Source organism: Procambarus clarkii, chromosome 14, assembly GCF_040958095.1.
Source record: "Procambarus clarkii isolate CNS0578487 chromosome 14, FALCON_Pclarkii_2.0, whole genome shotgun sequence".
Lineage (NCBI taxonomy): Eukaryota > Metazoa > Arthropoda > Malacostraca > Decapoda > Cambaridae > Procambarus > Procambarus clarkii.
Window position 1 is genome coordinate 586,243 of NC_091163.1, and position 14,413 is coordinate 600,655.

Consider the following 14,413-nt stretch of genomic DNA (forward strand, 5'->3'; position numbering starts at 1 on the left):
GAGAGAGAGAGAGAGAGAGAGAGAGAGAGAGAGAGAGAGAGAGAGAGAGAGATACTCCTCTCATACAAAACATTTAGAGCATCAGTATATATCACGCCATTTTTCATTCTTAAAATATTCCCCCCCCCCCCTCAAGAAAACCCCCTCCACCGCCCCCTACCTCACCCCCCCCCCCCCAGGTTCCTTCGCTCAAGGAAGATGAAGAAACGCTTGAGTGAGAAACTAAGGAACCTTGCAGCATGTTACAGACTGCTTGAGCACCACCCCAGCACTTGACGCCAAGTGGCGAGCACTTAACGGGTAAATACAGGCATACATACATCAACCTTCAGGCATACATACATGCCTTCAGGCATACATCTGCCTTCAGGCATACATCTGCCTTCAGGCATACATCTGCCTTCAGGCATACATCTGCCTTCAGGCATACATCTGCCTTCAGGCATACAACTGCCTTCAGGCATACATCTGCCTTCAGGCATACAACTGCCTTCAGGCATACAACTGCCTTCAGGCATACAACTGCCTTCAGGCATACAACTGCCTTCAGGCATACAACTGCCTTCAGGCATACAACTGCCTTCAGGCATACAACTGCCTTCAGGCATACATCTGCCTTCAGGCATACAACTGCCTTCAGGCATACAAGGAGGAGAAGGTGATACGAGACATTATTCCCTGTGAAAAAGTCAAAACACAAGGATTTGTCCAGTTATTTATTATAACAACCCTCTTACATATTCCCTCATTATGAGAATACCAGTCTCCGTGGTGCAGCGGTAAGACACTCGCCTGGCGTTCCGCGAGCGCTTGGTCATGGGTTCGTATCCTGGCCGGGGAGGATTTACTGGGCGCAAATCCTTAACTGTAGCCTCTGTTTAACTCAACAGTAAAATGGGTACTTGGTTGTAACAACGATTCTTCGCGGCGGGGATCGTATTCCAGGGACCTGCCCGAAACGCTACGCGTACTAGTGGCTGTACAAGAATGTAACAACTCTTGTATATATCTCAAAAAATATATATATAACAGGGAACCAACCTAGAAATAATCAACCACAGGTCAGAGAACCTCTGAGAATCTGTGATAAATTCTCACAACCAAATTTGCCCATAGTAGGAAAACAACATGTCAAGGATTTGGGAATAATAATGTCTGACGACCTAACGTTTAGGGAGCATAACCAAGCAAATATTGCGTCAGCCAGAAAAATGATCGGATGGATTACCAGAACTTTTAAATCCAGGGATCCCATCACAATGGTTGTACTCTTCAAGTCACTTGTGTTGTCCCGTCTTGAGTACTGCTCAGTACTCACTTCCCCCTTCAGAGCAGGAGAGATTGCTGAAATAGAGGGAATACAGAGAACATATACGGCACGCATAGACGCGATAAAGCACCTAAATTATTGGGATCGTCTCAAAGCTCTCTAAATGTACTCAGTAGAAAGGAGACGATTGAGATATCAAATAATATACACGTGGAAAATACTGGAGGGCCAGGTCCCTAATGTACACAGTAAAATAACAACATACTGGAGTGAACGATATGGAAGAAAATGCAGAATAGAACCAGTGAAGAGCAGAGGTGCCATAGGCACAATCAGATAACACTGTATAAACATCAGAGGTCCGCGGTTGTTCAACGTCCTCCCAGCGAGCATAAGAAATATTGACGGAACAACCGTGGACATCTTCAAGAGGAAACTAGATAGGTTTCTCGAAGGCGTGCCGGACCAACTGGGCTGTGGTGGGCATATGGGCCTTGGGGGCCGCTTCAAGCAACAGCCTGTTGGACCAAGCTCTCACAAGTTAGTTCATGGTAACCATGATAAATGTGTGTTTCAGCCTACAGTTTAGACCTTTTGTCTTGTGTATGACCCTCTGTCCTGCGTGACAGTGAATACCACCATTATCCTCACTTTAATAAGACTTAATTGAATTATTCAGATTAAGCAAAATTGTAATTAAATTTAGTCAATATTGATAATAATAATAAAAATGTATTTACTACTCATGTGTACACGATGTGTATAACTGTACGTGGAGGAGCCGTGGGTGTACGTGGAGGAGCCGTGGGTGTACGTGGAGGAGCCGTGGGTGTACGTGGAGGAGCCGTGGGTGTACGTGGAGGAGCCGTGGGTGTACGTGGAGGAGCCGTGGGTGTACGTGGAGGAGCCGTGGGTGTACGTGGAGGAGCCGTGGGTGTACGTGGAGGAGCCGTGGGTGTACGAGGAGGAGCCGTGGGTGTACGTGGAGGAGCCGTGGGTGTACGTGGAGGAGCCGTGGGTGTACGTGGAGGAGCCGTGGGTGTACGTGGAGGAGCCGTGGGTGTACGTGGAGGAGCCGTGGGTGTACGTGGAGGAGCCGTGGGTGTACGTGGAGGAGCCGTGGGTGTACGAGGAGGAGCCGTGGGTGTACGAGGAGGAGCCGTGGGTGTACGTGAATGTACTCATCATATGGTGTACGTTCTTGCGCCTCTTACGTCACTTCCTGTTTAGTTAGTGCCGCCTGATGACACCCGTTATCGAGACCGGGGTAAAGGGGCAACTTGTGACACAGATCACACACACTCACACTCACACACACACACACACACACACACACACACACACACACACACACACACACACACACACACACACACACACTCACACTCACACTCACACTCACACTCACACACACTCACACACACACAGACACACACACACACACACACACACACACACACACACACACACACACACACACACACACACACACACACACACACACTCAGACGGGGGCAAGTAAGTACGTATAAGTACGTAGTCACAAGGCAGCAGACAGGCTGATTTAAACAAAGTACAGGAGATTAGGTTGATCTCCTTGATCATTGATTGATTGATTGATTGAGCTCTCACCTCACCACCTATCTCCTTATATAACGTCCCTCCCTTCTCTTGTTACCCACTCACACAGCCCCGCTCCTGTGCCAGGTAAGTCCACTACGGGCTCACCATAGCCCGTGCTACTTGCAACTTTTGTTCTGAGTAGCTGAATCTAAAACAACATTGTCTTGGTTGTCACATAATGAGGAACTATGGAGGGAGGTTATCTTGAGATGATTTCGGGGCTTTAGTATCCCCGCGGCCCGGTCCTCGACCAGGCCTCCACCCCCCAGGAAGCAGCCCGTGACAGCTGACTAACACCCAGGTACCTATTTACTGCTAGATAACAGGGGTGAAAGAAACTCTGCCCATCGTTTCTCGCCGGCGCCCGGGATCGAACCCGGGACCACAGGATCACGTGCCCAGCGTGCTGTCCGCTCGGCCGGCCGGCCCCTTAGGGAGAGAAACAACGTCACTGCAGATTGTTGATATTAAGTAATACAAGCAAGATACAGCAGCAGAGATAAGTCCCAGGAAGACTTACATATAGTAAGTCCCAGGAAGACTTACATATAGTAAGTCCCAGGAAGACTTACATATAGTAAGTCCCAGGAAGACATACATATAGTAAGTCCCAGGAAGACTTACATATAGTAAGTCCCAGGAAGACTTACATATAGTAAGTCCCAGGAAGACTTACATATAGTAAGTCCCAGGAAGACTTACATATAGTAAGTCCTCCTAGTAGACTAGGCAGGATGCCGTCTCCTAGGAAGATAATATCTGACAGTCAGATTGTCAAGACTGTTCCCTATTTTGGTTACCTTTTCTGTGACTTCTCCAACTGTTGTGTCTGGCGGTTTATGCCTAAGAATAATAACTAAGTGTATTTTGTCTATTGTAACTGGCAGTACCTCCACCACCTCAGGTATAGAGTTAAGGAGCACCGAGCATACAAGGTCATCTCGCCCGCCGGCGCTCTCGAGAATAAAGATTTAAATATTTGTACGTGGTCCCAATAGTTTAGGTGATTTATTGACTGGATTCGGGTAGTAAAGGTATTATATTGGGTAGGATTCGAAGTGGTGGGTGGGGTGGTGGGTGGGGTGGGTGGGGTGGTGGGTGGGTGGGTGGGTGGGGTGGAGTGGGTGGGGTGGGCGGCGGTGGTGGGCGGGAGAGAGCACCCACATCTCACCTGTATACCTTACCTAACCTTGCTGGCTAATAATACCAGCCTTCCTCACCGTGTTTACGGAAAAGCCAAGATGGCCGCTGTGAGGCGGTGAAGGGAAGGGGGAAGGTATAGGCGGTACAGCCGGAAGCTGCCTACCCCCCTATCCTCCCCCCCCCCCGCCCATCATCCTCCCCACCCCCCCCCCCTCCACCACGTCCTTCCTCTTCCAAGCCCCTCCCTTCCCCCCCCCCCCCCCGCACCCATCAATCTCCTAGCACGGTGCCATGTTCCCTCCATGGCAGTACCGACGCTGCCATAACATGGCGGCTGCCATTTTTAACGCGACAGTTGACATACATTTATGTATATAAAACGTCAATATTACGTATCTTGAGGTTATCTTGAGGTGATTTCGGGGCTTAGCGTCCCCGCGGCCCGGTCCTCGACCAGGCCTCCTGGTTGCTGGTCTGGTCAACCAAACTGTTGGACGCGGCTGCTCGCAGCCTGACGTATGAATCACAGCCTGGTTGATCAGGTATCCTTTGGAGGTGTTTATCCAGTTCTCTCTTGAACACTGTGAAGGGTCGGCCAGTTATGCCCCTTATGTGTAGTGGAAGCGTGTTGAACAGTCTCGGGCCTCTGATGTTGATAGTTCTCTCTTGAACACTGTGAGGGGTCGGCCAGTTATGCCCCTTATGTGTAGTGGAAGCGTGTTGAACAGTCTCGGGCCTCTGATGTTGATAGTTCTCTCTTGAACACTGTGAGGGGTCGGCCAGTTATGCCCCTTATGTGTAGTGGAAGCGTGTTGAACAGTCTCGGGCCTCTGATGTTGATAGTTCTTTCTCAGAGTACCTGTTGCACCTCTGATCTCCAACGGGGGTATTCTGCACATCCTGCCATGCCTTCTGATCTCATGTGGTGTTATTTCTGTGTGCAGGTTTGGGACCAGCCCCTCTAGACCAGACCAGCATACCTCTGAACTTTTTCCAGTTTCATCTTGTGCTTGACTAGGTACGGACTCCATCCTGGGGGCTGCATACTCCAGGATTGGCCTTACATATGTGGTATACAAGGTTCTGAAGGATTCCTTACACAGGTTTCTGAAAGCAGTTCTGATGTTAGCCAGCCTCGCATAGGCCGCTGATGTTGTTATTTTTATGTGGGCTTCAGGAGACAGATTTGGCGTGATATCAACTCTTAGATCTCTCTCTCCGTTTCTTGAAGGACTTCATCTCCCTTTGGGTAAATGTTTAAATTTTGTCCCGAGGTGCGAGTTTATTGGGGAGCGTCACTCATCCTGTGAGTGGACACAACGTCATAGTGACAGTATTGGGCAGCGTCACTCACCCTGTGAGTGCACACACCGCCATAGTGACAGTATTGGGCAGCGTCACTCATCCTGTGAGTGGACACACCGCCATAGTGACAGTATTGGGCAGCGCCACTCATCCTGTGAGTGGACACACCGCCATAGTGACAGTATTGGGCAGCGCCACTCATCCTGTGAGTGGACACACCGCCATAGTGACAGTATTGGGCAGCGCCACTCACCCTGTGAGTGGACACACCGCCATAGTGACAGTATTGGGCAGCGCCACTCATCCTGTGAGTGGACACACTGCCATAGTGAGAGTATTGGGCAGCGTCACTCATCCTGTGAGTGGACACACCGCCATAGTGACATTATTGGGCAGCGCCACTCATCCTGTGAATGGACACACCGCCATAGTGACAGTATTGGGCAGCGCCACTCATCCTGTGAGTGGACACACCGCCATAGTGACAGTATTGGGCAGCGCCACTCATCCTGTGAGTGGACACACCGCCATAGTGACAGTATTGGGCAGCGCCACTCATCCTGTGAGTGGACACACCGCCATAGTGACAGTATTGGGCAGCGCCACTCATCCCGTGAGTGGACACACCGCCATAGTGACAGTATTGGGCAGCGCCACTCATCCCGTGAGTGGACACACCGCCATAGTGACAGTATTGGGCAGCGCCACTCATCCCGTGAGTGGACACACCGCCATAGTGACAGTATTGGGCAGCGCCACTCATCCTGTGAGTGGACACACCGCCATAGTGACAGTATTGGGCAGCGCCACTCATCCTGTGAGTGGACACACCGCCATAGTGACAGTATTGGGCAGCGCCACTCATCCTGTGAGTGAACACACCGCCATAGTGACAGTATTGGGCAGCGCCACTCATCTTGTGAGTGGACACACCGCCATAGTGACAGTATTGGGCAGCGCCACTCATCCTGTGAGTGGACACACCGCCATAGTGACAGTATTGGGCAGCGCCACTCATCCTGTGAGTGGACACACCGCCATAGTGACAGTATTGGGCAGCGCCACTCATCCTGTGAGTGGACACACCGCCATAGTGACAGTATTGGGCAGCGCCACTCATCCTGTGAGTGGGCACACCGCCATTGTGACAGTATTGGGCAGCGTCACTCATCCTGTAAGTGGACACACCGCCATAGTGACAGTATTGGGCAGCGCCACTCATCCTGTGAGTGGACACACCGCCATAGTGACAGTATTGGGCAGCGCCACTCATCCTGTGAGTGGACACACCGCCATAGTGACAGTATTGGGCAGCGTCACTCATCCTGTGAGTGGACACACCGCCATAGTGACAGTATTGGGCAGCGTCACTCATCCTGTGAGTGGACACACCGCCATAGTGACAGTATTGGGCAGCGTCACTCATCCTGTGAGTGGACACACCGCCATAGTGACAGTATTGGGCAGCGTCACTCATCCTGTGAGTGGACACACCGCCATAGTGACAGTATTGGGCAGCGCCACTCATCTTGTGAGTGGACACACCGCCATAGTGACAGTATTGGGCAGCGCCACTCATCTTGTGAGTGGACACACCGCCATAGTGACAGTATTGGGCAGCGCCACTCATCTTGTGAGTGGACACACCGCCATAGTGACAGTATTGGGCAGCGTCACTCATCCTGTGAGTGGACACACCGCCATAGTGACAGTATTGGGCAGCGTCACTCATCCTGTGAGTGGACACACCGCCATAGTGACAGTATTGGGCAGCGTCACTCATCCTGTGAGTGGACACACCGCCATAGTGACAGTATTGGGCAGCGTCACTCATCCTGTGAGTGGACACACCGCCATAGTGACAGTATTGGGCAGCGTCACTCATCCTGTGAGTGGACACACCGCCATAGTGACAGTATTGGGCAGCGTCACTCATCCTGTGAGTGGACACACCGCCATAGTGACAGTATTGGGCAGCGCCACTCATCTTGTGAGTGGACACACCGCCATAGTGACAGTATTGGGCAGCGTCACTCATCCTGTGAGTGGACACACCGCCATAGTGACAGTATTGGGCAGCGCCACTCATCTTGTGAGTGGACACACCGCCATAGTGACAGTATTGGGCAGCGTCACTCATCCTGTGAGTGGACACACCGCCATAGTGGCAGTATTGGGCAGCGTCACTCATCCTGTGAGTGGACACACCGCCATAGTGACAGTATTGGGCAGCGCCACTCATCTTGTGAGTGGACACACCGCCATAGTGACAGTATTGGGCAGCGCCACTCATCCTGTGAGTGGACACACCGCCATAGTGACAGTATTGGGCAGCGCCACTCATCTTGTGAGTGGACACCGCCATAGTGACAGTATTGGGCAGCGCCACTCATCTTGTGAGTGGACACACCGCCATAGTGACAGTATTGGGTAGCGCCACTCATCCTGTGAGTGGACACACCGCCATAGTGACAGTATTGGGCAGCGTCACTCACCCTGTGAGTGGACACACCGCCATAGTGACAGTATTGGGCAGCGCCACTCATCCTGTGAGTGGACACACCGCCATAGTGACAGTATTGGGCAGCGCCACTCATCCTGTGAGTGGACACACCGCCATAGTGACAGTATTGGGCAGCGCCACTCATCCTGTGAGTGGACACACCGCCATAGTGACAGTATTGGGCAGCGTCACTCATCTTGTGAGTGGACACACCGCCATAGTGACAGTATTGGGCAGCGTCACTCATCTTGTGAGTGGACACACCGCCATAGTGGCAGTATTGGGCAGCGCCACTCATCTTGTGAGTGGACACACCGCCATAGTGACAGTATTGGGCAGCGCCACTCATCCTGTGAGTGGACACACCGCCATAGTGACAGTATTGGGCAGCGCCACTCATCCTGTGAGTGGACACACCGCCATAGTGACAGTATTGGGCAGCGCCACTCATCCTGTGAGTGGACACACCGCCATAGTGACAGTATTGGGCAGCGCCACTCATCCTGTGAGTGGACACACCGCCATAGTGACAGTATTGGGCAGCGCCACTCATCCTGTGAGTGGACACCCCGCCATAGTGACAGTATTGGGCAGCGCCACTCATCCCGTGAGTGGACACACCGCCATAGTGACAGTATTGGGCAGCGCCACTCATCCCGTGAGTGGACACACCGCCATAGTGACAGTATTGGGCAGCGCCACTCATCTTGTGAGTGGACACCGCCATAGTGACAGTATTGGGCAGCGCCACTCATCTTGTGAGTGGACACACCGCCATAGTGACAGTATTGGGTAGCGCCACTCATCCTGTGAGTGGACACACCGCCATAGTGACAGTATTGGGCAGCGCCACTCATCCTGTGAGTGGACACACCGCCATAGTGACAGTATTGGGCAGCGCCAAGTAGTAGGGATGACATGCCACAGGCCCTTTTTTTTTCAGGTCAAATATCGTCTGTGCGCCCCAAGGGTTTCAGGTAAATTTAGAATATCGTCTGTGCGCCCCAAGGGTTTCAGGTCAAATATCCCCTGTGCGCCCCAAGAGTTTCAGGTAAATTTAGAATATCGTGTGTAGCGCTTGGGGGTTTTCAGGTAAATTTTGTCAGTCGCAGATTTTAGAAGTAAGGATTTCTTATGAGAAAAATAATTTCCGAGACTTAGAAGTTTGTTAAAGCCTTATGGGAGAAATTCAAATAACATGTGTAGCACTTTAGGGCTTCCAGGAGAACTCTACGGACATATTTTACATGTTTTCAACTTACAAAATCGTCTATGTAAGCCTTAGTTATTCATATAAATTTAGAAAATCACCTGTGTAAGTCATAGTTTTCAGGGTTTCGTACATCACACCCCCCTCCCTCCCCCCTTACCTCGCAATCTCTCGCGTCACCTTTATTTACTTTGCGCCCAGCCAGCCAGTCGGCTCTTAATCTTATCTTATCTTCATAATATCTGGACCGTCCCTCCTCTCTCTCTCTCTCTCCTTTCATTCAGTTCAACTATTTTCCAACATCGTATGTTTGCTCCTTTTCATTAAGCAAGTCAGTATGTTTGCTCCTTTTCATTAAGCAAGTCAGTTTTACACAAATAAATCATGTTAGTAAGCAAGTTCTAGCTCACGTTCCCCCACCTTAGTCCCCTGTCGTATAAAGAATACTATCATTCCAATCCCTCTAAAATTTAAAAATAATCATATTTCAAACGTAGTTCAATACAGTAATTTAGTTACCAAGCTCCAGCGCTTGTCCTCCGCCTTAGCTCTCTCTCGTATCTTCGTTAGTATCAGTCCAATTTCCCTGAAATTTTCACCCTCTGTATTTCAGGCACCATAAATAAGATCAAAACAGTTACCAAGCTCCAGCGCTTGTCCTCCGCCTTAGCTCTCTCTCGTATCTTCGTTAGTATCAGTCCAATTTCCCTGAAATTTTCACCCTCTGTATTTCAGGCACCATAAATAAGATCAAAACAGTTACCAAGCTCCAGCTCTCGTCCCCGCCTTAGTTCTCCTTCATATCTTTGTAAATAACCCATCAATTTCCCTAAAATTAAAAGCAGACATACTTCAAAGTTAGTAAATAAGATCAAGTCAGTTACTGAGCTCCAGCTCTCGTCCCCCACCCTCTTCCACCCTCAAGTCTTTGTAAATAAACCATCAATTTCCCCGAAATTTTTTACCCTCTGTATTTCAGACATAGTAAATATGAAGTAAACAATTATAAAACTCTAGCTCTTGTCCTCTGTCCAAGCTCACTTTTGTAAATTCATTACTCTCAGTCCAAATCACCCAACTACATTTTCAGACATAGTAAATAAAAACCAGTTCAGTTATCAAGTTTCAACTCTTGTGCCCCAGCTTAGTTCATTTTGTACAAGTTCTTTATTTCCAACTATATCACATGAGATTTAAGATCACCTTATTTTCTAACGTAGTAAAATTAATCAGGGCATTAACCAAGCTCCATTCCCTCAGCCTTAGATCATCAGACATAAATATTTTCGATCAAGTCCGTCTCCAGCTTAACTCTTACCCTTTCCCTCCCTTACCTTCTCATCCCCAACGTATCAATCCCCAACGTATCAAAACCTTCAATAATCATACTGTATTTGCATATTTTCTCTATATTCAGCTGTGTTCTTCACATTTTGTCCATGTTTTCTATGTTCACTCCATGTTCTTCAAATGTTCACAGTCCCATTCAGTTCATATTTTCACAAGTATCTCCATTTTTTCTGTAATCTTTCTCTTAGTCTCATTACTTTCTCTACAAATTCTAGTCATATTTTCTATGTTTTCATGTTCATCACATGTTCTCTTTACAACTTTTATACTCAATATTCGTGCTAACTTCCATATTTTGTGTTCTTTTGCAATATTCATGTTCCTCTACAAGTTCATGTTCCTCACAAGATCACTTCGTTTTTTCACCTTCACTTACATGTTTTCTACATTCTTTGTCATATTCTCCATGTTCTTCACAAGTCCATTGTTCATTCTTTGTATTCCCTATTCTCCTTATCATGTTTTCATGTTCACTGTATTCATCAACTTTTCTTACATATGTTCTTTGCCATGTTCCCCATATGTTCTCTGGGTTTTTCCCCTATCTAACATTCCTTAACTAAAAAAATCTTTCACCAATCAACTAAAACATAGTCACTTTCGTCATTTCTCAACTAAACTTATTATCCAGTCAACTAAAAATAGTCAGAAATAGCCTCGTTCAACACTGTTCTTAACTAAAACAACCTTTCTCTTAGCTAAAAATTGTCAAAGGAAACTTCTTTCAGCACTTTCTTAACAGCCGCTATGTTTCATCAAGAAAAATTGTCAAAGGAATCTTTCCAACACTGTTCATAACTAAACTTATTCCCTAGTCATCAGAAAATAACCGTGTTCTTCATGTTTCATTGTCATTTCATAACTAAAATTATCCATCAATCAGCAGAAAAAGTCATATTCATCATTTCGTAACAGCCATTATGTTTTCGTCAAGTAAGAAAATATAGTCAAAGATATCTATCATCGTCATTCTTAACTGACATTTATACTTTGTGGAGCACTAAAAATAGTCAGAAATAGCCTCGTTCAACACTTTCGTAACTAAAATTATATGTTGCTAAGTAAGAAAAAATTGTCAAAGGAATCTTTCCAGCACTGTTCACAACTAAACATATTCCCCATTCATCAGAAAATAACCGTGTTCTTCATGTTTCATTGTCATTTCATAACTAAAATTATCTATCAATCAACAGAAAAAGCCATGTTCATCATGTTTTGTCTTTTTGCTTAACTAAAATTATGTTTTGTCAAGTAAGAAAAAATAACCAAAGATATCTTTCATCGCTGTTCTTAACTGACATTATACTTTGGGGAGCACAAAAATAGTCTCCCTCGTCATGTTTTCTCTTTTTCCATAACTAAAAGTATTCATCAGTCAACTAAAAAATAGTTACTTCATCATGTTTCCTTGTCATTTCTTAACTGAAATATCACTTCTCTCATCTGAAATAGTCATGTGTAGCCTCTTTCCAACACTGTTCTTAACTAAAGTAGCCTTTCACTTCGCTAAAATAGTCATATTCATCGTTGTTCCTAACTAAAAAATATGTCGTTAAGTAAGAAATATAGTCAAAAACACTCTTCGAGACATCAAGGACTTACTCAAAGACATCAAAGTTGCACTCAAAGACATCCTTTGAGACATCAAAGACATCCTTCGAGACATCAAAGACTTCCTTAAGACTTCAATGGGACTCTTCCATTCATCAAAGACATTCTCTAAGCCCTCAAAGTTATTCTCAGCACAATCAAAAGTTATTCCAAGACAACAAAAGTTATTCTCAGAACAATCAAAAGTTATTCCAAGACAACAAAAGTCATTCTCAGAGCTATCAAAATTATTCTCGGAGTCATCAAAAGGTATTCTCTAACTCACTTTTGGTCATTAAAGTTAATTTCTATGTTATAAAAGTTTGTCTCAGAGACATCTAAAGTTAATCTTAGAGTTATCAAATGTAATCTCTAACTCTCTTTTGTTCATCAAAGTTGATCTCAGAGTTAACAAAGGTAATCTCTAACTCACTCTCGTTCATCAAAGTTGTTTCAAAGACATCAAAGTTATTCAAAGAGCTAACAAAAGTTATTCTCAGAGTCACCTTCGTTCTTCAGAGAAACTTTCCAAAACATCTTTATTCATCAAAGTTATTCTCAGAGGCATAAAAGTCATTCTCAGAGCTATCAAACTTGTTCTCAAAGTCATCAAACTTATTCACAGAGTCATCAAAGTTAATCTAAGACATCATTTTTCATCAAAGATATTCTCTCTAAACCATCAATGTTCTTCTCTAAGACATAAAAGTTATTCTCAGAGTCACCTTCGTTCGTCAGAGAAACTTTCAAAACATCTTTGTTCATCAAACTTGTTTTCAAAGTCATCAAAAGTTAATCTAAGACATCTTCTTTCATCAAAGTTATTTTCAGAGACATTTAAAGTTATTCTCAGAGCTATCAAACTTGTTCTCAGAGTCATCAAATGTTATTCTCGAAGTCATCAAAGTTATTTTCAGAGACATCTAAAGTTAATTTCTATGTTATAAAGTTATTCTCAGAGACATCTAAAGTTAATCTTGGTCATCAAAGTTGTTCTCTAAACATCAATGTTGTTCTCCAAGACATCAAAGATGTTCTCAAAATCATAAAAGTTATTCCCAGAGCTATCAAAGTTAATCTCAGAGTTATCCAAAGATATTCTCATGTCCACAAAAGTTATTCCAAGAGACGTCAAAGTTGTTTCAAAGACATCAAAGTTAATCTCAGAGTTATCCAAAGACATTCTCAGAGACATCTAAAGTTATTCTCTAAGACATCAAAGTTGTTCTAAGAGTTATCAAAAGTTATTCTCAGTCATGATATGTTATTCTCTAACTCACTTCCATTCATCAAAAACATTCTCTAAGTCCTGAAAGTTATTCTCTAAGACAACAAAGTCTTTCTCAGAGCTACCAAAGATGTTCTCTAAATCATAAAAGTTAATCTTAACTCACCTTCGTTCATTAGAGAAACTTTCCAATCCATATTCGTTGACCAGAGTTATTCTCAGAGTCATCAAAGCGATCTCTAATTCATCTTCGTTCTCCAAAGTTGTTCTCTAAGACACCTTCATTCATCAAAGAAACTCTCCTTCTTCCATCATGTTATTCTTTAAGACATCTTCAGTCATAAAATTTTCTCTCCAAAATGTAACTAGTTCAGCTTTTCATACCAAACCTGCATTTCTGTTAAAACATATTTTCTTAGTTGCTTTACCCTAAAACTGTTCTCTGAACTACACTGTTCAAACCTACGTAACCTATCCTCTCCACCCAATGTTACTTAGTTAACGTAACGTTCCTAAACCTAGCTTTACCTATCCTAACATACCTTACCTTACCTTCCCTATCTTACCTAACTTTACCTATCCTAACATAACTTACCTTACCTTCCCTAACTTAACCTAACTTTACCTATCCTAACTTAACTTACCTTTCATAACCTAACTTTACCTAACATAACTTACCTTACCTTCCCTAACTTAACCTAACTTTACCTATCCTAACTTAACTTACCTAACTTATTCTGCTTAACATAACTTACCTTACCTTCCCTATCTTACCTAACTTTACCTATCCTATCCTAACCTAACTTGTCTTACCTAACTTAATCTTACTTTCCCAAACTGATGTATCCTAACTTATCTAGTCCAACCAGACATGATCTAACTTAAGTATTCCTTCTTGTCTTTGTGTTTCGTCAATCATTGTCTCATATTCATTTACTCATTTCATTAGTTAATTTCTCAAATGGTCACTTATGCATTTCAAGTGCTATTTGTTAGAGATTGGATATTTAAGCATTTCAAAGAATTTTTGTTATATATGGGCATTTACTCATTTCAAGGGTTAATTTCTCAAATGGACGTTTTTGCATTTCAAGTGTTATTTGTTTAAGATTGGGTATTTAACCATTTTCAAAGGATTTTTGTTATATATGGGAACTTACTCGTTTCAAGGGCTAATTTCTCAAATGGTCA